Here is a 26,782-nt window from a genome sequence, read left to right on the forward strand (position 1 = left end):
TCCCATTTAAGATACCCCCGTAATGTCTGCTCTATACAAGAAGCCGTACAGCAACTGTCCTCAGCATGGAAAGATGCGGAAGCAGGCCCCTTACAGGTTGGAAAATATCCAAAAAGCAAATTCCTAGAGTCTTTGGGGGAACCACAGGGAACTAGGGTGGCAAGAAGGCACGCAGAATGCAGAAGTTTCAGGTGAGGGACTCTGGAAAGAGGTGGACAGCAAAAAGAAAACAAAGCACTTTCTGGAGGCTGGTTTTCAGCATGAAGAGGATAGACAGATAGACAGAAGTGGGAGAAAGCTCAACAGCTCTAAATTCGAACTCCCTTCCTAACCACGTCCACGTGACAATTGGGAACACTGACCTCAAGGCATCAGGAGACTTCATCCTCCAGGCAGCAACCCGACCAAGCCCCTGCATAAGTTGGGTGTTCTAAATACCTTGGGCAGATGGTCCCCAGGTGCTTAAATACCTTCTTCTCTGGTCAGGCCCAAAAAGGAAGGAGAGCTGTTTCTCACTCAGCCGGCTACTGCCAAGTCACATTTCCAAGCACAACAATGAGTGGTATCGAAAACATTTTGTAAATGCCTCACTAGCTGTTCCAAATAACACTACGACAACAATTCAAAGTAAAATAAACCATGACCACAGAGTTTTATCATGCAACCATCACCCTGCCTTGTCCCAGAAGAAGAGACGAACATCAACATTTATGGTTGGGGGAAAAAAACACAACAAAGTGAAAGGAGCCAAACAGCAGAGCAGGCAGAGAGAAAGAAACCTGCCCTTTGCTGTTCAAGGCTTCTGGGGCTCAACATGGAACAAGCGCCTTACTGAATCAGAACCATGAACTGCAAGTTTCTGCCTTTGCTTGCAATAGCCTTAAAATACTATGACTACTCTGCAGACAAACACAGTGCTAGCAGCTTCACCTTACCATGGGGATCACTTCTGGCTTGAACCATCAGTGATGAGCAGATGTTTTACTTTTGAAAAGCTCCAGAAGATCCTGTAGATCTGCTGGGAAAGGAGCTTTCCCAGCTCAGGGAGCCATCAAGTCACAAGTAAGCAGAAACCCCTCAGCAGCAGGGGCTCGTTCGGAGCTGTGGGCACCATGTACTGCAGCAAAACTCTCAGGGATGCAGAAGGGAAGTCTAGGCTGAGCAACTGAAAACTCCTACAATCCAGACCCAGGCTTGTTCAATTAACACTGAAAGGTCAGGCTACCATAATGATGTGCTTCCTATCTCAGCTTTCAACCCACCCTAATATTCTGAGAACTCTAGGCCTCAGGAGAAAAGCAGAAAGGATTTGATCTAGAAGCGTGATGTCCGACCTTTGCTGGCCCACAGGCAACAGTACCGAGCCGGTAACGGACAAACTGCTGCTGCACATGCCAATATGCCTGCTCTCCCTTTTAACCCAGGCAAGAGCCTTGGCAGTGGCTTCCCATGGCCACAGGCAGAGTCTGACAACAGGAAACTGGGAAAACACTGCGGTAGGAGCTGGAAAGAAGCCTACAGCTATGTCTGGTGCAAGCCAGTTGATATCTATTCTCCTCCCAGTGATGATCCAGCAAGAAAAACAGTCACTTAGCTGTTTTTTGTTCAGATCTGGAAATCAAGGCTAGGAAGAGGAAAGTTAGCATTTGCTCTGGATCACCACTGCACCCCACTGCTGATGCAGAATATATTTTCAGGAGGATCTTGATGACAGCACAAGTGCCATAAAACTGGAGGGTTTTTTTTTTTTAATTTTTTTTTTTTATTATTAAATCACTGTGAGTTAAGGAGGAGGAGGATCAACTATAAAGGAGTCAGCCAGGGACAGAGTATTTTTCAGGAAACAGTTATGAAAAATGCGCTGTAGCTTGTGAAGAAAAAAAAATTACCCAGAAATGTGAAAATGTATTCCAGTTCCTACTGCCTTTCCTGCTCCATCCCCAAGGCACACGCCAAGCCTGGCTGGCAGTCCTCCCCCCTCCATCATTAAACAAACCTCCAGGTAAGACGACCCAATGGTGCAACAGAGCACATGCTCCGAATTGATTCTTCCTTGCCTTTATGCCGACTTCTAGACTTTGCTTTATTCAGTTAGTGCCTGTGATTATTACAGTGCTGTTACTATGTGTATTCTCTTCTGATCTAAACATCTCTAAATAATGGTGAATTCAGACTCTGTAATGGAGGAGAAAAAAAGAACAACGGTAAATAATTTCATTCTTACAGAAAAAAAGAACAACGGTAAATAATTTCATTTTTACAGAAGAACCTATTTGCAGGAGAATAGAGCTGGTAAATTGTGGCCTTTCTACTGTTTTGTTTGAATAATTTTCTGCAGGTGAATTTTTAGTGTCTTGTATATCAGGTAAGGGTAGCTCCCACTCCCGGCCCCCCCCCCCCTTTTTTTTTTTTTTTAAACAGATGGCTATTATGGTATGAGGCACTGATACAATTTGGAAGATGTATTATCGACTGTTGTGAAATGATGCTGAAAATGATGCAATCAATTTAATTCTCTAATGGCATAAGGAAAGGAGGTAAAACTTTCTGGGCATTGTTTGACCTGCCTTATAAGAGGCTGAAAATCCTATTCTGAGTAATCAGAAGATGGAGCTCATTTTATACAACTTTTTTCAATTCAGAAGCTGAAGAAGGAAGAACTGAATCTCAACATATTACCCCAGTTCCTTCCACGATTACTGAGAATGGATGGAGAGGACAGTTTTTGTACCAAAACCAGAAGTGCTTCAAGCCTCTAGATGACCTTCAAGAGAATTGCAAGATATTTTGACTTGATCAAAACTTTTCTGGTTCAATTAGGTCTTATAAAAGTGTGCCATTTCATCAAATATTTTGTGGACAGGAATGAGTTTGAACAATGTTTTTTATAGAGCAAGATGTATTATAGAAGGGGGAGAGACACCCGTTCAATTCCTTGCTCTAATCAAGTCAAGGATATCTGGGCTGAAAAATGACCCAAACGCATGAATGTACATGTGTGCGCATGCATTTTAAAACCTCAAAAGCTGCTAAAAATGGAATCGCTGTCCTTTCATCAAATCAAATGCTGACTTCACAAAACAGGGAAATCATCACATCCTCTTAATTTAGGTTTCTTCAGAAAGTGAATATCCCAAAGAAACAATCATTTCTATTACATTATTTTGTACTGCAGAAGCCAATGCTTATGTTCCTCTTCCCCCCCCCCCAAGAAAAAGAATTTCTAAATTGATGGAAAAAACTATAAATGATATTTTTACCTCACAGCTGGTAAATTTGAGGTTCTGTGGACACACTCAAAATAGGTATCATTTAAACAAACCAATCCTAAGGTCTGAACATCGTCTGATGGTCTGCATCAGAAGAGTTCCTACGCAGCTGCAAGGTCACTTCTGAACCATGACCCAGGCAATACTAATGTGTAGGCCATGGTATATCTTCTACCTATTTATTATACCATGAATTTATTATCACTTTGCCTGGTCTTCTGAGCCTAGACACATTAACCTGAGCTGCACTCAATCACAGCAAGGTCCATGGAGTAATTCTAATCCAAAGTTTGTTTGGCAAAGTTAGTTTGGGGCTGTACACGAAGGGCAGCTTGCCTGTAAGGCAGGGGACTAGGATTCAGGAGATCCGTATTCAGTTCTCTGTTCTGCTACAAGTTTTCTGAGCAGGTCATTTAATTTCATTAGAGCTTTAACTACCCTAAGCATACACTAGCTGCTTAAACTGTGAATTACTGGAGAACAAGACCACCTAATGCTATGTACCTGTAACAGCTGGCAGAGAGCGGGGACCCAGTCGCAGCTGGACTCCAGTACAATACTACATTGCAGACATTAAGGTACCAAGCAAGGTCCTCCCAGCCGGTGCCTCCCGACTGGGCATTTCTTCCGCACTTCTTCCACTCTTTCACCAGCAGTCACAGACTGAACATGCAGTGCAATGGTCTAAACAAAAATTCAGGCTTGCAGCTTTAGAAACCTCCTTTTTGCACAAGGCCATGCGCAGAGTCCAGGACCCCATGGTCACAGGCTCAGCCTGCCTTCCCTGCCTCCATCACACACACTCTTTACGATGACTTTTCAGGGTAAACGATGGCTCAACATTTTTGATTAAATGCTTTTCAAGCTCTTGAAGTCCCTAGCAAGCGAGTTAGTTTGGCCTGTGATATTGCACTATGCAATAGAATGATTGATTGAAACAAACCTTTTCCCCTTTCACTCCACAGCTATTTCCACAAGTATTTTGATTCTGGCAAGAAGTATGACATTATTGATTTGCTCTGCACTGCTTGGTCTGGAGCCTCATCTGCAAAAGCATTATTCTTTATTGCTTCAATAATTTCACTGAGTGCAGAGAACTCCATTGTATTTTTTTTTTTTTACTTAGTGTTTAGTGATTCTTTAAATTTTTTATGTGCTCTGAAACTGAGTATCAGCCATTTGCAGAAATGCACTGGAAGGTAATCAGAAACTGAGATCTCTTCATAGACATGGGACTACTACTCTTGCCGATCCAGAGTTCCCCACAGAGGGTTTGGCTTCGGCTGGGACACTGACAGCACACAGCATCTCTGCGAGATTTAAAGTGGTAGGGAGGACTGAGCAGGGAGGGGAAACAGGTTCTGAACTCAGGACATCACTTTCTGTACCTAAAGGGCTCCTGCTCAGCGGAAGGAGTAACAGTCATGTTTGACACCAGACCCACAGCAAACTCCAGCAAAGGGTCTCCAAAAGCATGTTCATTTTACCCTTTTCCTTCCTAAACCCTTCTAATTATGGTGCTGGATACAGAGCAGATTCCAGACCTCTGAAAGATCAAAGGGTGCCTTGTGCTTATATTTTCTTGTCAGGCTCCCCGCTGGAGATCTGCTCCTGTACTCTGAACTGGTGGGGACACTGAATATAGAATTTAGCACTATATGGAGCTTGGTTGTCTTCTGTCCCCTTCAGCCTCCAGATTGAGATTTTTTTTGGGGGGGGGGGGGGGGGCGGGAACCACAAGAAGAGAAGACTGCAGTTGATGCATTGATAGCAAAGGATGTCATAAAGCTCTGCCACTTGGGTTTTTCTGATGGTTTATTTTAGGACAATGCCTTAAAAAGCCTGCCTGCTTTGAGCATCTTCTGCTCTGTGAGAGGTGAACTGTAAACTCTATGGGCTCAGAAAATGGGTGCTGAGGGAAAGAGCTTCAGGGGGCCTCTGAAAAGCAGGGTTAACAGGCATTGGTCCTAGGGGCCATCCCCAGGGCAGGCTACAGACTGACACTGCTCCAAAACATACTGGTGGCTTGAAGGAAAGACACTGCTATAGCCCACTCAAACTAAGGAAAGCCTAAGAAAGCACAAACCCAGCATGGCATGACTCAAAGGAGATGTGGATTTGTAATGGGCCAAGATCTACCAGGAGGACCAGTGATTACTGCTCATTTCTGCAGAACAGAGCTATTTCTTTGTGTCAGCTACATGCTGTAACCCAGCCTGCAGGCTCAAGGCCAAAACGATTAAGATAAGATAGAAACCCTCCCACACTTATTAGAGATGTGAATGAGCTGTGATCTTCACATTATGTAGCATTTCGAACTTTCTGGGATACTGAAACACAGGGAGTTATTTAGCAGCCTGAAAAGGTCAAATCTACTCTGCCTCCCACCACTGTTTACAGAGCACAGTAAGCATCAAAAGCAATAGGTCATGTATATTCATTCTATAGATTTAAGGGGAATGGGAATTAGAAAAAAAGAATATATTTGTAAAATAACACAGCTGAGAATGGGCAAGCAGACAGCCAGTGCTTCCTCTTTAATATGAAATTTCACTTTCATTGGTCTTAAGTGGAACAGCAAACATTTTCCACATCTGAGGAATCAGACTCAAGCCTTGAATACCGAGCAGAGAATGAATCCCTAAACTAAGATTTCATTATACACAACATCTGCCCAGAAGCCATTTTGTACCTCTAAATCTTTCCTTTGATTATGACCTAAGAAATTAAGGACTTCATATGAGGTGTTAAGACAACAAGTTCTTAAAACCTAAAAACCCAAAAGCTTCTCTTTGTCGAGATGCTAACTTTCCTGTTTTGGATAGCAAAGGTTTTTCAAAAGAAAAATACATTTTACCCTGAGATATTATACTATGACACTTCAGAGAGATATAGGCTGATAACAGATTGTATGGACATTCTCTCATGTAGAAGATAAATATCATAGCATTTAGAGGAAGGAGAACACTATAAAATGTGCAATGCTGCAAGCATATATTGGAACTCAATACATAACCTTTTCACACGCTTTTTCTCTCTCCAGGTAGCTGGATGATCTGGTACAGCATGGCTGACTCGATCCAGTCTCAGTCACCCTGGACTGTATTTCCAAACACAGTCCTAATAACCAACCGCATCCAACTCTGGAAGTGCTTCACTAACAACCTCCTTCCCCACTTCAAAAGTGGGAGATCTGCTTCCAGAGCTTCCACCCTGAATCCTCAAAAAAGCAACTCTCCCATGCAGGCACACAGTCCTGCCCGAGCCCTGCCTGAATTCACGGAGCCCAAATTGCCAGCGTAACCGTGCTCCACCAGCACGGCTCTCCTGTACCCGGAGCTGCAGACACATGCACAGCCATGCTGCTGAAAGATTCAGAGCAAAGCAGCATTACCACAGTAAGTTCTGGGTTTCTATGAGTTAAAATTGGATCAAGCTCCATTGAGAAATCAATAGAATTCTGCCTCTCTCCACCAGTGAAGAATTAGGCTCAAAATTAATCCTGTCGTGCTTTTAAAGATTGTCCCTGTGGTTTCAAGTCTACTTCTTTGGCTGTGCATTTGTTGACCTCACTTAAGAAACTTTCCAGTAGTTCTAATCTGCACATTTGTTCAATGCAACAACAGGACAATTTCAAAAGCAGTTTCAAAGGATGCTTTTAGTATTTAAGACTGACAGATTCGTGCAGGTGACAGCTGTTTTGCCACACTGCCAAGTCCACAGCAAACTTCGTATCACACCCACAACAGCTCCAGGAAACAACACGTGCCAAAAGTCACTGAAGCAAAGTAGAGACTTCTCTGCAGGATAAAATGTCACATAGTGCTGTCAGGGCAACGAGGTGGCTCATCTCACTTTCTGAACTGAAAGCCCAGGGACAGTTTTCTTCCCACACCAGCACTTCCAGGCTTTGTGGCCACAAAAGGCATCCCCTTTCTTCCAGGCATGGTTGCCACACACAGCATCTTTCCAGGTAACAAAGCTAGGAATTGGCTTTGGGTTTTTTTTTTTCCCCCCTGTCATTTTGCACATTTACAGATTTAGCGTAAGCCTTTAGTTTGCAGGAGAGATTTCTGCTGATTTCACAGGAATTGGGGCATCTTTAAATACTTTTTAAATTACCACCTGCACTTCTGTTTCAAGATGTAGCTCAAACTTTGTTGATGATAGCAGCAGCTACAGCACAGGACACAAACCGCCATCCTGCAGAGCATCAGCTGACCCTGGACTAAGGGGAGCAGAAGACATCACTTGCACTTCTGAGGTATCTGCTACCGATCGGTGCCAGGCCGTCTACTACACCAACAACTCTGCTCCAACTGACTGACCAAACCTTTCTTTTCTGGGCAAGTTCAGGCCCCTAACTTTTTATCAGAAGCAGGTTAGGCCCTTAGCCTATTGTGAATAAATTAAGTTTACTAAACTATTGTCAAAGGCTCTTCTCTAGGAGGTCATGAGCCACTTTCTCAGTAAGTGAACAGGGATGCTTTCTGTGCGGTACTGAACACTGCCTGCTCTCATCATTTCAATACAACAACTGTGATGGAAGCAAGCTTTCTAAGGCAACAGGCGAGTTTGAAGGGCAACATGAAGCTCAGACATTGTGATGCTCCAATATCTAATCTGGTATTTATCACTACTGCAGATTTTGACCACAGGTCCTTTTGAAGTTGGATTTGTAGAACCAAAGGAGCTTATCTATTCGTTGTTTGCAAAGTCCAGCCTCTCCACAAGTGCAGGATTGGTACCTAACATATTTCGCAATGGGAAACATCAAGGAGGACCGATTTTCAGAAGTGCTAAACATCTACATCTTCTCTCAATTTAAGGTTGAATCAAAGACATTTAACAGATCCTAAAAATAAGATCCAGAACTCAGTGGATCTTCCCACCTTGGGGAAGTTCGCAAAGCCCACCTTGCTCATTTACTAGGCTGAGACAAAGCAAACCTGAAAGCTGTCACAATTTGTGTGTTTGATTCTCTTCTTTTACCTTAGTTTGCAACAAACATTTCACACTTAGGGGTTTCATTAATTTTTTTTTGACATTAGATACACTTTTCAGTTGTTTGTGCAGCTATAAAACAGCCAGAAGTAGGAAACTGTTTTACTCTGCTGAGTGATGTATTCAAGGTTCTCGTGTAAAAGGCCAAGATACTATGAATATGTCTAGGAACTTATCTGAGGTATGTGTAAGTTCACAGTATGCGCAGTTGCTAGTGAACCCAGCATGAACTGAATGAGATTGTTCCCATCGCCTGCATTATGTTTCCTAGACAGACACCTTTGCTTCTGTGATACCTGTACCTGCACTGCATTCACAGGAGTTGCTCATTAGGGGAGGGCAAAGGGAAAAAGGGAGGACTGTCTCTCTCATGAAAGGTTTATAAAAACTCCCAGACACTTCCTGATGTTCTGCTAAGACATATCCTGCCTCTTAACATAATTGATTTCTCCATGAAAGTTACCCACTTCAGAGTGCTGGTAGGACTGGGGCTTACAAAACATACACCAAAGATGTGGAAAAGACTGGAAAATGCAGAGCAAAGTTAGGTTGGAATGAAGAATTTTGCTCCCTCTGTTGCTGGTTTCTTGATGACATTTTTTTTTCATCCTAAGCAATACCAGCTGTATGTACCTACTCTTTAGACTCATTTCTTGATACTTCAGAGCTGTGTATCAGAAAAACCTAGGTGTAATAACAACTTCATTTGTTGACTGTCAAGTACAAAAAAAAAAAAAACCCACACACTCCACAGCTAACAGTAGCATTGGTTGCCAATGCAATGGTATTACAAGCTTTTGCTTGACTTATTTTAAAATTATACGTAGTCCAGAAGATACACTTTCCTTGTTATTTCAATCTGCTTTAAAAAACGATGGAAGAAAATAAATCAACAGTGGTGGATCGTGTAGGAGACCTGCTTTCCTGGACAGAAAATTAGCATACAGCCACTCTCCTCTCTCACACCAGCATGTCAGTTAACTGAATCCACCATTTATTATTTCATTTACCATCAGCAGAAATGAAGCAGGGTATTGATGTGCTTTGTCAGATAAGAAAGGGCAGAGAGCTGTTTAGCATTTCAATAAAAAGAGAAGGCTTGTGTTGACTTTTGCATCTACAGGTGTAGGTAGTACCCAGTCCTTCCCCCTGCTTTGCAGCAGGAGGGCAGATGGGGATTCTCCCCTCTACCCCCTGCCAAAAGTCATCTCAAAGTTGCTCATTTCGCATACAAGCTCTTTACCTCTAATAAGACATAATCAACACTTATTAGACTGCAGTGAGCAGATTTGTCACTCTCTGCGCCAGCCTATTTTCCCCACAGCCCATCCTCCTTGTTTGGTTGTTTCTACACCCATTAAGGATGGCAAATCAAGTCCTTTGGAAAAAGAGCAGCTCTGGGCTTTTTTGACATTTACACAACTACTTTTAAGAGTGTCTACTCCCACTAGTTCAGTTAATTCCCACTGTATTTGTGCTTTTATTCCAAATAAGTATAGCATAAACCCCTTTTGCCTCTACATTTTACCTGGTTACATCTGTCATTTTGCTAGGAAGAGGTGCCAAGCGTTACATTTTCCACAGCTAAATATTTCACAAAGCCCATATTTCGCCTAGCCAGGATACAGCACTCAGTCCAAAACGCAACGCCACTCTTCTGGAGGGTCTCTGTTGAGAGAGCAGGAAGATACTGAAGCGATCCTCTGCTCCTGCCGAACAGGAGACCTCAAAACTACAGCAATGCAAAATGGAGCACTCATTGCAGAGCGCTTTTGGGGCTGGGAGAGCCGTCACGTCCTGTTTGGACTTGAAATTAAAGCAGCACATCCAGGCCCTTGATCAGAACTCTTTACACTTATTTACACTGAGCTGATCTGGGAAGAACTGCTCAGACATCTCAATGCTGGATGACAGAATTCGGTCCCAAGAATATAGCGAGATCCTAGAACACTTCCTCTATTAATTTTCTCCAAGGTTAGCCTGATTTTTTGAAACAACTGAGCCATTTTTTCAAAAAAGTCAAAACAGAAGAATAGCATGATGTTTTTTTCCCCAACAGCTCACATGTTTACTGTATATCCAACTTCTAACTAGATTTGGGTAGTGTTACATCCAACCTACCGAAGTCTGACTTTCTGTATGGATTTGTGAAGGAACATAACTCTAGCAAATTATCATAGACCCATTTTTATTTAAAATCTAATTTTACTTTTGGAGACTAGTGCCAATTCACATAGTAACTGCATTTTAATAAGCAAATTTACAAGATAGAATCATTCGAAAATGTTTTTAAATGCAAAAGCTCCATCCAGACTGGAAGAACATTCACAGAAGACAAGCGAAAATGGAAATATGCATTAAGTAGGGTTCGATTCCCGACAAACTGAGCAACTACTGAGCACGCAGATCCCATTTCCATTGGAATCAAAGTTGGATCAAACTCTAAACAAAATTAATGGACATTGTAGGCACTCAGAACCATTCAGGATCGGACCATTGTGTTCTAACTTAAATGTAAAGACATACTAAAGATGTTCAGAGTTAACTGCTGTAAGCAGCTTTTTCATATGCATCCTAACAGGGGCATAGCATTAGCACTAAAGAGTTTGGCAGGACTTCTGAGAAAGCAGGAGCTGCCCTTTAGCAGTAACCCCCTATATCATGCCCAGTTTTGATGAAGGATTCAGGATATTTTATAGTATCACATAACATTTACTCTAACAGCTGAGAATATGACAATTACGGTTAAATGCAGCTGTTTCATAACAGAATTTATTTTCTTGTCAAGATAAAAATTAAATTGTTGGGGTAAGTTTTCAGTGCGATTCTCAGGGATTTAGCTCCGTGACTCATTAGAAGCGACTTTCCTTAAGCCTTCAATGTTTACTGTGAAATATTTGCCATTGCTCAGTTGTGACTTTCCCTGTCATCTCACCTCTCCATAGTTTATATCAACAAATTCCTTATAAAATCACCTTTGTGCTTTCATCTTGTATTAAAGACAACCTCCAACCTGAGTCACTCAAGTCATTAAAGGGACCCTGACACTGCGCATAGTCAGTCCTCTCCCTCACCTCCACAGGAGAAATATCCTGACATGCCTTAGAGAAGGCCTGCGGCACAAATCTATGCATGAATGGTACATGGAAGGCACTTTAAGGAAACAGCTTTTTACTACAGATGATTCATTGATAAACAGACCTTTATGGCAATATATATATTTGATATATATGGGACTTACAATGCCTCATGCAAGAATTGTTCTTCAGACAGGTATAAGGACCAGGTTCTCAAAGTCACTAAAGGCTTCTTATTCCAAAATGACTAGAAATTTCATTTCAGAGGGTCATTAGTTCTCAAGAGCAGGAAGGGAAAAACTCATCTCTAAAGGCGATCAACTCTGCAATGTATACCTGAGTCTGCAGACAGCCTGGTGCTCCAGATCAAAGCACCGTGCTAACTGTGCTGTTTATTTGAACTTGTAAACTGTCAAGTATATTGATGATTTCAAGTGTCATTGCTAATTAGGTCCTTGTTGATCTAAGGAATTCCAGAAGCTATTTAAGATACATTCAGTAAGAGAATCCAAGCAGGGCAGATCTCTGTTCGTGGGCAGAGCTTGCAAAAGAATCTCTTCTCCAAAGCCCTGGTCCTCAAAATTCTGCCCAGGGCAGACAGCCTCTGCTTATGGCATGGCATCCATGTCTCAGGAGACATAAATGTGAATAAAGTACACAGCTTTCACCGCTGCAGGACGCTCCTATATGTCTGACACTGTTGCTTACTCGTCCTTCCACCCTCTCTGTTTTCATTTAAAGACAGAATTTCTTGCTAAACAGCCTGTAGATAACCTCTTGGCATATTCCAATATGAGATCAGAAAAAAAAAAAGGGGGGGGGAATTGTACACCATTACTAATAGATAATTAAGAAGGATGACCAACGAAAGTCTAACACTAAATCAGTCACATGACTGAAATGGTACAGGAGGGTAATTAATAGCGGACTACAACATTATTGCAACACTAATTCAGTGTGGTCATATGGGAATACTGAAATCCCTGAAATGTGAGAAGAATTTAAAAGCCAGCTGATATGGCTGAAAATCAGCACTTACTGAACAGGGCTGCAGATATGAGTCAGGTTGAAAAGCTGAACAGTAACAAAACCCCGTCATTCATTTCATTATAGTCTTTCCCCTTGCACATCTCCTTCTCTTCCCAAGTACAGGCAGACTTTCAGTCAATTTTCTAGCAAAATTCATATCCTCTTCCACTTAAATGCACTACCGTCTCTTTTAGCTAGCACTAACTCTTCAAAGCAAGAATTGATTTCTTTTTCCACTGATTTTAATAATATTTAAAAGCAAACAAATTAATCTGCAACTGCTATACAGAAAAGACGCAGTGCATGCCAGCTTGCAAATGATGAGCTAACAGCGAGGACAAGGATCAGATGAGGATGATATGGCCAGGGATACGCCCATGCTTTAGAGCAATTTTTATTACCATTCCTTTGTTAAGCAAACATATCTACTTATTAGTAAATAAAATGGAGTCAAGGGCTCTACAAAGATACAGTATTTTAATCTGAATTTGGTCAGAAGCAAGAATCTGAACCAAATCACTAACTGTTTTTGTCAAGATTAGAAAAATATCACCTGAGCTACAAAATGAAGATAATGTACTAAAATGTCAGCTGGACTGGGAGATTTTGTTCATTGCAAAATTAAATCATTGTAAGCTTCAATGAATTTTAAAGTAACTAACTTGAGCTTACTTAAACGCAGTTCTGCCTTTCCAATCTACATTCCTTTACTGAGCTCCTCCTACTACTTTGGATGTGTTTTATGGCCTGGGCTGGCAAAAAGCTGTTAGAAGGAAGGTCTTTTTCTGAAAAAACAAATCTTCCTAAACAATCAGTCTGTACACTGAATCATTTCCACGCCCTCTTGTATACATATGATTCTGCCTACTACCCTGCCCAAATGACAGTTTAAGGGGTAGCAACCTGGACTACCTTCTACCTCAAGTTACGGACACTTTGCTTTACTAACTTTTTTTTCCTCAGTTCATGCTGTCTTTCCTCCAAACTGCAGCCCACTCCCAAGTCTTTCCAATACTAACAGGGACTGTTATTTAGTAAGACAGTATTAAGGTTTCAGCTCTAGAAAGAGTGTATACTTGTTACTTTACAAAGACATGCTACAGAATATTGCCCCTTCTGACAAGGAAGGCTCTTTACCATCAGGTTCTGGATCCAAGCCTACTAAAGATGTGATAACTCTTGCTTTCAATGACCTCTGAATCAGCTTCCTACTACAAACTAAAGATACAGGCCATAGCATCTTTTGCAGAAGTCAGTTTGCAATGATTTCTAGATCAGGCATTTTTATTTTCTTGTGAAGTTTTCCATTCAGTTGATACTGCAAGGTTTCAGATAATTCATACTATGAGAAGAGAAAGAGAGACAAAAATCCACATGCCACCTTATGATGCTGCCGCTGTGTCAGAGTTACACTAAGTGACATACACACACACAGAAGGCCGGCTCTGCTAGATGATTAATACTGCAATTCTTAAGACACCCTATATGCAATAAGCTAAATGAACTGTGCAGAACTGCACTAAATATGGCAGGGAAATAAGCTGGACCAGTCTGCACTGCCTCAACTTGCAGGATGGTCTGAAATACGAACCAAAATGAGAAGGGCAGTGAAAGTTACCCCTTGGCTCAGTAAGTCTTCTAATATCCTGATGGCAAGTTATAGCGTGTGAATGAAAGTAATCACTGTCAGCTAAAGCTGTTGGAGAAATCATCTATTAGCACCTACAACATCGCATCAAATTAGCCAATTATTTGCCCAATAGCATCCACATGTTTTGCAACAGCTTTTACAGCACTTGATACCACCCGACGAAGCCTTTTATGGTCCTGGACTTATACCGCAGTTGTAGGCGGTATGTTAGACTTGGCATCCATGAACATCTGTCTCCAAAGAAACCGCACCTGGGAGCCGTTATTAGCTACTATGGTAATGACTGGAGGGACTGTAGCCAACTTTGGATTTCAACTGCTTCCTGACATCCCCCCAACTGTCAAGACCAGCTTCTTACAGGCAAAAATTCTTCATTCCACTAACTGACAAGCTCTGTGCCAGTCCTCTGCTCTCTATGCAGGCTGTTCCTTACCCATCACAGCTAGAGGAGGGTATTTTCTCCTTTTGCTGTTCCAGGAACATAGGTAACATGGGGCAGGGATCAAATAATCATCCACATAGTAAAAGTGAGAGGAAGTATTTTGGAAACATGAAGCCATAGCTGTGCTATTCGCTGTGACATAACCAAGACCCTGATAGGCGACAGGTCATACCGACTGTAAGCCAAAGAGAAACAATACTTTTCAGGAGGCAGGCTTTGCCGGTAGAAATGCTGTCTATGGAGAGGCTTGGCACTGGTATTTGCAATCAGTGAATACAGTTCTAAACACATATAAGATATTTGTGAAACCAGGACCTAAACAACTTGTTTCACAGACTGAAACACTCACTACATTACTGATGTATCACACATTGCTCAGTACATTTTATCTTATTTTTTTTACCAGCACTGCATGAAAGCACACACGCACTATTTGTGAAATGAGAGCACAGCAGAACCATTAGTTTATTTGGAGGTTTAGTGGCATTGCAGTGTATTACCAAATCTGAGTTGTCACTAAATCAAACATACAACACTTTAAATTGGCATTTAATACAGATACTGTAGCCCACAGGAATAACAAATGAAACTAATTAAGTTTAATAATTCAAGAGAACCTGGTATGCTTGATTGCTACGTAAATGCTAATTATCTTTCTCCTTCTCTTCTTATTCCCACTGCCACCACACACGTTACACACAACAAATAAAAATTATTTGGGAAACATCAAAGGTAAAAGCAGTAGGAAAAACTGCCACTGCAAAGCCCTTACAACACACAGAAAACACACTAGGTTAGATTTTCAGCTGGTGGAAGCTTAGATAAAAATCCTACACGTTTTGACAGAGCAAGCCCGTTTTCATAACGAGTCAGCTTAGATATAGAAGAGATTTATTCTCTTACACATCTTCACACCAGAGAAATAGGACTCAAAAAGCTAACCGAGACAGATACTACTAAATCCAAGTCAACTAGCTAGACGGTAGCAGAGACTTAACACATTGGATATCTATACCATTTGGATCTCATGTGGTAATTTTAATGAGGATCTACTTCATTCAGTTGAAAGCATGAATATTTCTAAAGAATTAGCTTTCTCCTCTTTCCCCACATTTCCCAGTCTGGGCTACTATGAAAACACAAGAATAGCTGTTTAAAATGTGTAACTGTTTCTTGGACTGCCAGGCAGAAAATTCACCTGGTAAAAGAAGATAAAATTAAAAGGTTTTTATCAGGAGCCCTGGACTCAGGAGGGAAAGGACACACGTGAAGAGCTTGCTGTGGATACAGGTTACGCAGTGCGAAGCACTAGCAGCCATCCACACAAGAGACAATATGCAGGGTGGTTTTTTTTTTTTAATAAAAAAATGAACCACTGAATTCAAAAGAATGAAAGAGTTGCAGCTACATCTGTTTATTTTCTTCCAAACTCCACTCTAAGCCAAAATTCTTTTGCTAAGGTGAAGAGTTAAGGAAAATACTCCTTAACAGATGATTAATTTCCTTTGCTTTTTATTTCCTTTGCAGTACGGTGAAAATCTTTAGAACCAGAGGTTGACTTAGATTACCTTGCTAACTAATAAAGAGAGTTTTGTACAGGTTTTTAATTAGGTCGCCTAAAGCTAATTCTTCCTTCATTATTTATGATTCTTCTTCTCCACAGTGTAATTACTACCAGTAACTTTCTGAGTAAGCATGGGCGCATGGAGAGAACGACATGTCAGGGAGGAGCAGAGGCATTTCTTCCTCTTGCATGAGCATCTACACCCAACGGTAATGGTGTGAAGGGACTTGGCACGTGCAAAGGTCAGCTTTGCTCTTCTTCAGAACCCTCTTTTGCTGGGATACCTACAAGAGACAGACTAGGCAGGCGGCTGGGACATCCAACGCAACTACTATCCTAGCGTTTCCCCTCTCATTGCCTAAATCCGTTTGGCACCCAGAGTCTGACTGGAAACTCTTCTGGGCGAGGCTGCCCTCGCCTGTACGCTGCCTAGGATATTGGGTCCTGGCCAACAGCAAGGCGCTCTCAACACCATCATTAAAACCACCATCATCTTTCATTTGTATAGTGAGTTCAACATTTGCCAGGTAGAATACTGAACAGAGCAGGTTGGCTCCCATAGTCATGTTTGAAATTACTGGAGAAGTTAGGTTTTCAGGGGTACATAGTGTAGTGCAGAATGTGGCAAGAGCTGCATAAAGTGAATTATTTATACATGTTTACCATTATTCATTTCAAATGAATTGCCTTTGCTGGGCTCTGCGTCCCCTGTCTGCTCATTTACGATCGCCAGCAGGGAGACGGAGTTAAGCTGGCAACCATCAGCCCAAGGCCCGTTTTAGACGTGCACCTCACAGAGGAGCAGGCTGCAGGAAACAGGGCTGTGACACGCAACCACGGTACCAAGGCCAAGCAGCTCAGCTGGAATTTCAAGGTGTTATCATCATCATTTACAGGCAAGGATGGCTACTGAATACATGCAAGCAGGATATAAGCGTGAAGAGTCCACATGACACTAAACCAAAGTTATTTCCCAGGCTAAAAGGCTTATTACTTGCCAACTTCTCAATTGCATCAACCACTGTTTATCTCAAAACATGTAGATGCTCCACACCTTCCCCTATATCCACTTTTGTAAGAGTCTCTGGGACAGGCACTGCCATTTTGTGTGCTGCACCTCGCGGCAGTTTTGCTGCGATTTCTCCCTTAGCCATGCCCAGACAGAGCATTTAAGGCCAGCAGTTACATATGCACAGCACATCTCCTTCTATTGTGTACTATGCTTTTTGGGAGTTTAATAAGCCTCTGGAAAAAAATGGGTATTTCTGTTCAGTTGCATTTGAATGTAATGATTTCTTTTTCCTTTTGCAGAAATCGAATTAATTCACTCTTGCACCCTGATTGGGCAGGTAGAGCATTAAGTCTATCTGGGTGTATGGAAGGGGGGGGAAAAAAAAAAAAAAAGAGTTTGCAGTATCATTTATTTGCATTGCAGTAGCTCTAAAAGCTGTCACTGATTAAGTGAGACCTTCATACCCAAACAGCTCAAGAAGAACATCCCCAGCCAGTGAGCTCATAATCCAATCTCACAGGGAGGCTTTTAAAGCATTTTTTATTTTACATTCAGGAAAAATATTAATTGTAGGAATGACTTTCCGACATGTGCTTCATTAGCACAAATTATGAAAAGTCTGATGGCAGTCGACTAGAAAAGAAAACCACACACAACCTCTCCACACCACATTTGCTTCTTGCTTGCATGCACAGAAAAGCAGGGGAGGAGGAGGAGGAGAGAAGGAAGGAAGACTGGATATCTGACCAGCTTTAAAACAGCATATGGTACCATAGCTTCCCTGCAGGAACATATAGGCTTGGTTTTCTACTCAGGAGTGCTGGCATGCGAGGTCCCTGCTGCAGCAGTAGGGAAGGGCACTGCTAAGGGCCATTTCTTTGCAGCCTGGATGCAAAGACAAAACTCAGGATGGTCAGCCCTGCAAGACAAGCAGTAACAGGACAGACTTACTGTTTCCAGGGAATGCAGAGAACTGCTAGAGACCTTCCCAGTTCATTCAAGAGAGCTTTTCCCTAGCTGAGTTTACAAGATTTAAGCTTCCTAACTCCCAAACGATTCTTGTTACATTCTGGTTACTTGCCTTTGTGAAACTGATATAAGGCTTTCACTGCTTGAAGTGGGTCAGATCTTCATGCAAAAGGTTTTATGTTTCTACAGGGAATTTCTCAGCAGCAGTTTGGATTCTCAAAAGAACTATGTTACCTAGATTTTTCCCTCACTATATCTCCAATAACAGGAGCCCTTGCTTTGGCAGTTTGCCTCAGCTAGATAGTGGCTCCTCAGATGTTTGCATTTTGTATTTCTAGAAATCTGGCATTCAAGTCTTCGTAAAACACCACCTCGTCAGAACACGGGATGTATTTCTAAGACACAGCAATGAGAGTCCTCTCCACTCAAACCTGATATGCTAAAACATAATTTCCTGCTACAGATTCTTACAGCCACATTTCAGGCATACTTCAAAGGAACAGAAATGAAGAAAATTAACACAGAATTGCATGATATCTTAAGAGGAGATACTTTCTATTTTGTTTTGCTCACAAAGGGCCCCAATCCAGAACTGTGACAACCAGTGACTGTTCTTCCTTCCGCAGTGAGCAGAGATAGGTACTAATGCAGCAATTTACATGCACACACACACGCATATAAGGCTTTAAAAATAGGAAAGATGCACTTACACTATTGAACTCCACGGACATTCAACGCACAGCATGTTCTTGCCTACAAGCATACAGTCATGTGCTCGCAGCACTCCTAATTTACATGTCGCATTTTAAACACTAGAGCTGAGAGCAGAAGTCGCCTGCAGGTCTGAATCCTTTTGAAAACGTTGTATATCATGGCTGAGGAGGCAGATGAAACAGTTCTCCGACAATATAACAGCAGGGAGAAGGTTCCCTCCAGTAGTCCTGCAGCTTCTATTACATACATCAATGACTAATTTGGACTACTGTAACTTCACTTAAGCCAATACAGTTGGACTGGGAGAAAAATTAAACCACCGTGTCTGTACAAAGGCCTATTCACTGCTTGTTGCAAAAACAAGCGCCTTTTAAACGCATATTGGTGAATTCAGGTTAGGCACGTGGACTACTGTTGACTGGCAGAGACTATCAATAATGGGACAGATTCTGATAGCTTTACCAAAATGTTTTTGATACTGCATTACTTCAGGCTGCTGTGGGGAACACAGTACTCAGTACGAGTAAGGCTATCCAGAATCTAACCCAGTATTAGTTATTCACACATCAAATTATGTGAAAGGCTATCCTTTAAAGTGCCAAAGGCATATTTAAAAGTAGAGAATTATGGATATGATCCCGCACAAAACTGGTGTACACATTTTCCTCCCTATTCAGAATACAACCTTTGCAATACCTGCTTAAGTGCATGCTTAAGTCTCAATTAAATTAGTGAGATTTAAATGCCATACTTTGAATAGATCCTTCTGTTCACTAAGTTTCCTGGATCAGAGCCTTAATATTTACCAAGATGTATTTTATTACTTATTAACTCCCCCCCCCCCCCAAAAAATCCTTTGATACCTCTTCATGCAAATTTTAATCACTTTTTCAATGTCAAAACTTTAATTAGGCCCTTCCTGGGAAGCAGGGTGAACAGGCCATTAGTAATGCAGTCACAGACCAAAACTCCATTAGGAAAATGACACTTTCACTTCACTAGACTGACATACACCAATGTAGCTAATCTGAATTTTACATTCCAAGTAAAAGCAAGAAGATACTGCAGCAGCGCTGAGTGTTGGAAAGCTCTTGATAACTGTTCATCAGAGCTGTAATTTGTATGTGTGCATTACAGTATAGCTGTATAGAAATGCCAAGAAGAAAGTCTGCTAAGTTTATGGTGAAGCAGGGACATGACACTATTTCATTTTTGCTACTATTATGAAATTTTTGTCAGAAGCAGCACTTGCTTCGTTTGCATCCAGTGCAGGGAAACAGACAATTCTTCATGTTTTTTTAAAAGTGTACTGGGGCAACCTGTAGAACAGTAAGTTTGCAATATTGAAACACTAAACAAGCAGATATGCAATTGTTATCATGGCTTAAGTTAACACATAAGCTATTCTGTAGTATCTATTCTGTAGTATCTATCAAAAACCTGCCAGCATTATAAAGTTGTTCTCTTGCATCTTTCTTCAAACGCACTTGTTAATACTCCAGGGTACGAACTGGACTGCAGAGAATTCCAATAATACACACTATCATAAGGGTGTGGCAAAGCAAGAAAGATGGTAAGCAAGGAGAACATCAATGAAAACAGGAAAAATACCATCACATCCAAGTTCTCAAAAGGGTGAGCAGAAAGAACAGATTTGAAGTAGTACATGGAAAAAAGCAACACAGTTAAATCTAGAGATTAAAGAAGTACATGGCTGGACCAAGATGACCTGAAAAGAGTTTACTTGAAAAGCTTGAATTGAAACAAAAGCTCTTCAGCTTAAATCAGTAATGGAACAATAATCAAGCCTCTGGGCAAAACAGGAGAGCAAGGCATATCACAGCTGAAGTACAAAGCATACTGAAATTGTTGTGCTCAATCTTAGAAGTGAAGTATTGTCACCTAAAATGCTTATTGTAAACAGTTTTGTTTTAGAAGCTGTCTTGAAAAGCTGCTATACAAAAGTGCATACAGAAGAAAGTAGAGAGATGCTTTTCTTTGTCTGAACTTTGCCTTAAATAAGGAGGGCGGTCAGAGAGCCATCGACTCTTAAAGTACACGCATGCATTTCAATGCCTTGCTATACTTTTAAAAAAACAAAGTAATCAACATTATGAGACTCATCAAGAGCTGCTGAGTTTCTTACTGCAAAGCTGAAAGTACAACCTGTGCGAGGACAGCAGAGATATCCCATCTCTGCTTCATACACTTGGAAACATGGTCCTAATTCAATTCTGTTTACCCTAAGATTGCACTAATTTCAATGCCTACGGTTGCAGATGTCTGTATAGTTCTTACATGAACACAAGCAAGAAAAAATAGTCTCCATGAATTTTCCTTCTCTTCAATAAGCAAGAAAATACACCTTAACTGGTTTGGAGGTTGATAGCATTCACTAGTCAAAATGGCAACACAGGAATTGCCAAGTGGTAGAAGAGCAGAAACACTAAACAAGATGCAGTGAATTTCACGGGAGATGGTGACTGTTATTTTAGGAATATTAAACTGCACAAGCATCGGTTCTCTGTGACACTGGGGCTGGCTGGCACAACGAACCAGCTCTTGCTGGAGACAAGGTTAACACAAGTTCATCGCAGCAGTTACGCGACTCCAGGACAGGGGCTGCTCACACTCAGCTCCGATATTGAGGAAATATCCAGAGCCTAAAGCACCAGGAAAAAGGATAAACTCTCTTTACTCAGTCGGGGACCATTTCACTCCACAGAACAGGGACTTCTGGACTCGGCCCCCTCCCTCCCTCCCGTCTCAGCTCCTAACTCCCCTAACGTGGCACTGGGACTGCCAGGCTGCAGGCCCCAGCTCACGCCTCAGCCTCTCCCCTGGCACCTTCCTCGTCTCTTCAGCAGGATATCTGGCCAATCTGAATTACATCATGGCAGAAATACTGTTCATGGATTTCTCCACAGTACTTAATAATTAATTCCTTTTTTTCCTCCATCATAAAACCCTGCAAAAAAAAACACTCTATCAGCAACTCCCCCCTCCCGCAAGGGGATCTAATTCCAGCTTCTTGCTCCAGCCCAGCTAATTCCGGGAAACGGAGCGGGGCTCAGGTACGCCGCTCCGAGGCGAGCATCCCCAACCGGCCACGGGACGCCGGGGCCCGCGCCAGGGAAAGCGCCCGCTCCTCCCCGGGGCGAGGTGAGCGGCTGAAGGCGAGAACGACCGCAGGCTGCTCGGGGCAGGGCCCGCGGCCCCTCGGGGCAGGCGAGCGCCGCAGCTCACGGGCGGCCTTACCTCCCTCCGCGCCACGGCGACGAGACGGCCACGGCCGAGCGCGCCCGAGTCCCTGCCGCGGCGACGAGCCGGCTGCGGCTGTCCCCACCCGCGGCGCCGCGGCCCAGGCAGCGCCTTAACGGCCGGGCCCTTCCCGGCATGCACCGCCGGCGGCGCCGCCCGCCCCAGCCCCGCCCGGCGGCAGCCGCCATGGCGGCGGCCGTCGAGGCGGCCCTGGCGCCGGCACCCCGCGGCGCCTCTGCGCCCCGCCCCGCCCCGCCCGGCGAGCCCTGTGCCCCTCCTGCCCTGCCGACACCTTTCTGCTTTTTGGAAGCCCTGAAAGATCAACGAGCTGAAGGGAACTGAGAAAAAGAGCAGCAAAACGTGGAAAGAGCCCGATCGGTCTGTCTTAAAGGTAAATATATACATATATATATATATGCACACATGCTGCTGCATAGCCGTTTGCCCTTAACTCCCCAGCTTCCTCGCCCTGCTCTCCTGGCTGTATCGGCCCCCGAGGCACCGCTTCTGGCCCGCTGCCCTGCGCAGCCCTGGCCCCGCTGGCCGTTCCCCCCAGCGGCCCACACCGGGCGGGAAAGGGGGGGAGCAGAAGCACATCCATGTTGAACTAATCCCCAGGTCCCAATGCCCTTGTTATCTCCTCAAAACGATAAAAAAGATCTTAGCAGAAAGGCCTCTTCAGCCCGTGCAGCGGCTGCTTATGGGCTTGCAGCCCGCGAAGGGTTTACTGACCCTTGACGGAGATGTCAGCGCCCCATCCCGCGGACCTTTCTGATGCACCTGGAGGAACGCGGAGGTGCTGTCCTTGAAAGGTCTCCTCGCAGAAGCGTCTTGCTGGCTCTATATGAGACAGCAATAAATTCAGTGACGTACTCAGCACGTACAGATCTGGGACCAAGCGTAATTATACTGACATGCATGAAGTTACACCAGAATTGATTTACCCCAGGAAGGGAGACTTTAGCTCACTGTCTGCATCCCTGCTGCCCTTCAAAAGAGTGTGCCCAGCCTGCCCCCAAGGACACATCCACTGCCTGTTCAAACTCAGCCCCCAAAGCGTGCTCCCACGCGCAGGCAGCACGCCCCTTCCCCACGGATCCAGTGAGAAGCCTCTGCCCGAGCTCACCTGGTGCCTTGGGAGGTTGTCAGCGTTGTGTCCGGGGCGCAATAACCACCCTAGGCATGTCCGGTTGGGCTATGCAAAGGCTTCAGCACGCCAAAGTAATGCAGATGAGCGTTTCAGGTATCTCTGAGACTGCGCTTGTAAGAGCTGTAAATAAACAGACCCAGGATCAGATCTGGAGCTCTTTTATCTCATGGAGTAGGAAGTAGTTACCCAAGGAATCTCAATAATTTTGGTGGGACTGCTTCTGAGAGTCATTGGTTAAAAAAACAAATAAATAAAAAGGAAGAAAGCTTTGTTTCTGACTTTCCAGAACCTCGCTCTTTCGGGTAGTGAGGCAATGTGCCCTTGGTTTCTTCTGATCAGTGGGACACTTAGCAGCAAGCACTTTCTGTGAGTTTCATTGATATTTTCAAGAGTAGGAAAGAACTTCACTCCTTTTCGAGTACCATTCAGACAAAGATGAAAAGCTTGTGAGGCTGCCAATTATATAACCTGACCGAGTTGCCTTGTCAGTAGAGAGTTTTGCAGGATGCATTCTGGCTTCACAGGATGGAAATTCAGTTTTTATTCAAGTGGTTTGATTTGGAGACTGCACTGTTTTATGCATGTAGATGCTGTGATCAATCAGGAACAGTAACTGAAAGGAAGGTTCCTCAAATTAATTCTTCCAGCAGGATTCTACTGTGTCGAATGCTCTGTATCCCTTAGGTAGCATGCCAGTGAAACCATTTCAAGACATGGGTTGCTGCATACTGCACTGGAGACAACATATGCTTACACTGCACGACAGAGCCCAAAGCTGTGATACTTGGACTGGCCCCAAGTAGGTGGGTTCCCACAGTGCAGTGGGCATACCAAATCTGGCCTGGAAGTTGTATAGCCACATTCATGCTGTTTTACATCCAAATTAGTAAATCCTATCTCTTGATTTATGAGTTTGGGCCCAGCACCAAGTCTTATACAGCCATAGTGTTTCCTTGCCTAAAATGGCTTGTGTACAGTTGACTGTGTCTCTCAGGGACAGCATTTCTCCTCTCCCTGATTGATGGATTCGTGCACTGCATTATAGTGCCTTAGGTCTTTGGGACAGGGACAGTCCTTTGCTTACGAGTCCGGGTGGTGCCTTCCATCTTGCGGCCTCACTGCTGACATGAGTGCACGAGTGCTCCGGCAGTGTGAATAATGACAGCTGTTCCTTCTGGAAAAGGACAACAGAGCAATAAAACTGCTGCCCTTATGGAAACAAAAAGAGAGAAGAACTGCCAGTATCTGAGGGAGAAACAATGCTGAGCTTATTAGCCAAGTTACATGCAAGCTTAAAAATGTATCAAACAATCTAGACCTGAAAATTTATGTTCAAAGCCATGAATTCAGAGTTAATTTATTATCCAGTAGATTTCCAGCTTCACTGAACATAATAGGATTTGTTACTCTGCTAAATGGGCTTTTCCCTCACAGCACCTTGTTTCATTAGACCATTTAACAGAGGTTTGCATGAATGAGGTATGTAAACACAACACAGCTACACACCAGCTGCCCCTTTCTTTTGCACTCTGAGGTGCTAATTCCTCTTACAGGTTATGAGCACACATGTGCTGCACTCCATGCACATGAGGGCATGCATGCACTGTACTCGCGGAGGCATAAGGAGGTAGTGGGATTCCTCTTTGCTCAAAGAGAAAGGAAAACTGCAGGGAATTTCACAGATCCCTTGAGAGAAGGATTTGATTTGCTAATGGTCTCCAGAGCATTTAGAGTTCAAAACTGGAACTAGCTTGCCTGTACTAAGAATGCTGACAACAGATTCTGCATGAGCCAACTCGCATTTAGGGACATGCCAGATGTATACAGAACTGTCTCTAAATAATGCTTTGATTCATAGCAGTGCCAAGTGGACCCAGCAAAATCAAGGCCCCAAGACCCCCTCTGTCTCCTATGAAATGCCTAAAATCTAAGTGACAAAACAGAAAAAAACCCATGAGGTAGGAGAAAGGCCAAGCTTCATTTCATGGAAGTAATACTGAGGCATGGAAATGGCATGTGACTCTGCCAACAGACCCAGGAATCAACCCTAGGCCGGTTTGCTCCCTCAGTGCCTCAGTGAAGCTCCTTTTTTGATGGTCCTCCTAAGATCCTATCCCAGTGTACCCAGACTACATCCTGGTCTTACGTCACTCTCCTTGATGAGAACAACGCTCCTTCTTGTCCAGGGCTAATCGGAAAATTAATTTTCTGACAACTTTTACTTTTGTAAAATGGGAGTTCCTTGCCATTCTGATCAGCAAGTTGAGGGCAAATGCTATAATCCTTAGTCAGGCAACACATCCAGTAAGAAGACATTTTGTAGCTTTTCATATGTTACTACACAACTGACTGACCTTTATATTCCCACTGTTTACAATAATCTAATTTGCATAGATAATATTATGTTTTCTGAAGAAAATTTATAAACCATTTCAGCAGCTATTAGATATTGTCAGCTAACCTTCATTTATGGTGAAGAACAGAATAAGCCCCAGCAAACTGTCAAAGAAAATAAGAAAGCCAATGTCTAAATTCCTGACTGCATCAGTAACAACATGCTTAGTGTGAAATGGCATGAGTTTTCCCCAGATATCCATTTTGTGACATGTATAGAATAGAAATCTTGTTGAAAATGAAACTAGTGTACAGAACTAGGACTGAACAAATTAATAAAAGCTGTGGGACCCGAAACAAAATGATTTCTTTCTCCATCACTTTCACTTGTGTGTGTATTCATGACTGTGTGTAAATCTAAATACATTTGCCTGAGGGCAACATTGATTCGGAAACGCAGTGAGAACAACAGTTAAAGAACCAGTGACCTGTTGAAATAAATGGCAACACCCCCATGATTTCAGCAGAGACAGAATTTCACCCCAGATATTTGGGCCAAACTTAGCAACAGCCAGGAGCAGTAAGTTTGACCCTTGAAACCCAGTGAATAGGAGAATAAAAAAGGTCTTTGGATTGTCCATCATTGCTGTAAAATTTTCCTAAAAAGGTGTGAGGCAATGCACAAAACTTTCTTCCCTCTGCAGCCCCCCAGTCATAATCTGGTGACTCCTCTTCCTCTACTACCTTAGAGGCAGTGTAAGCTCCTTATGGAGATGCCTCAGTCTAGAGATAGGCTAAAGTAGAATTTATTTTCAAGGTGTGTTAGATGACTTTACACTTTGTTTGCATTAGGAGCATGCAGGAGGGAACCAGTGCAGACCAGCTTGTGTAGTGTACATCCATAGCATCACGTACTGCTTACTAGCTTTCATATGGAGACAAGCCTATATTTGTTCTTGTGCCTCCATCCCTGAAGTATCTCATCATTTCATACTTACACTTGCAGGTGCCATCCTGAGATACAGAGAAGAACCACTGTCCCTCATTTCCAGATGGGGGCATTGAGGCAAAGAGAGATCATGATTCAACCTAATACATTTAAACTGTTTTCAGAGCCTGAGTTACAGAGGACATAGGCATCATTAAGTGTGTGATGATGCCTGCCAAAATATCTGTTGATCTCCCTTGTGGCCCACCAAGGCCTGCATGACGTGTTCTTGCAATTTATGTAGCTGTAACTGTGCTGGACCACGCAGTGAGCAACAGTGTGGATGCCATCAGCAGATCCCTCAGAGACCGAGGAGCT

The 26,782-nt window shown here is 43.0% G+C and overlaps 1 protein-coding gene across 2 annotated transcripts in view; it reads right to left on the minus strand.

Annotated features, from left to right (window-relative positions):
- LOC112990395 (acyl-coenzyme A synthetase ACSM4, mitochondrial-like) overlaps positions 1–23,885 on the minus strand; it is an 87,122-nt gene extending 63,237 nt beyond the window's left edge. Inside the window, exons 1-2 of one of the 2 annotated variants that reach the window (XM_064520303.1) lie at positions 23,119–23,885; positions 22,725–22,832 (exon numbers count right to left, since the gene is read on the minus strand). The gene's annotated coding sequence lies outside the window, so the exon portion shown is untranslated. The remainder of the gene's footprint in view (positions 1–22,724; positions 22,833–23,118) is intronic. The other variant, XM_064520304.1, reaches the window with a different exon arrangement.
- Between the last annotated feature and the right edge of the window lie 2,897 nt (positions 23,886–26,782).

The sequence above is a fragment of the Dromaius novaehollandiae genome, chromosome 14, assembly GCF_036370855.1.
Source record: "Dromaius novaehollandiae isolate bDroNov1 chromosome 14, bDroNov1.hap1, whole genome shotgun sequence".
In the NCBI taxonomy this organism is placed as follows: Eukaryota; Metazoa; Chordata; class Aves; order Casuariiformes; family Dromaiidae; genus Dromaius; species Dromaius novaehollandiae.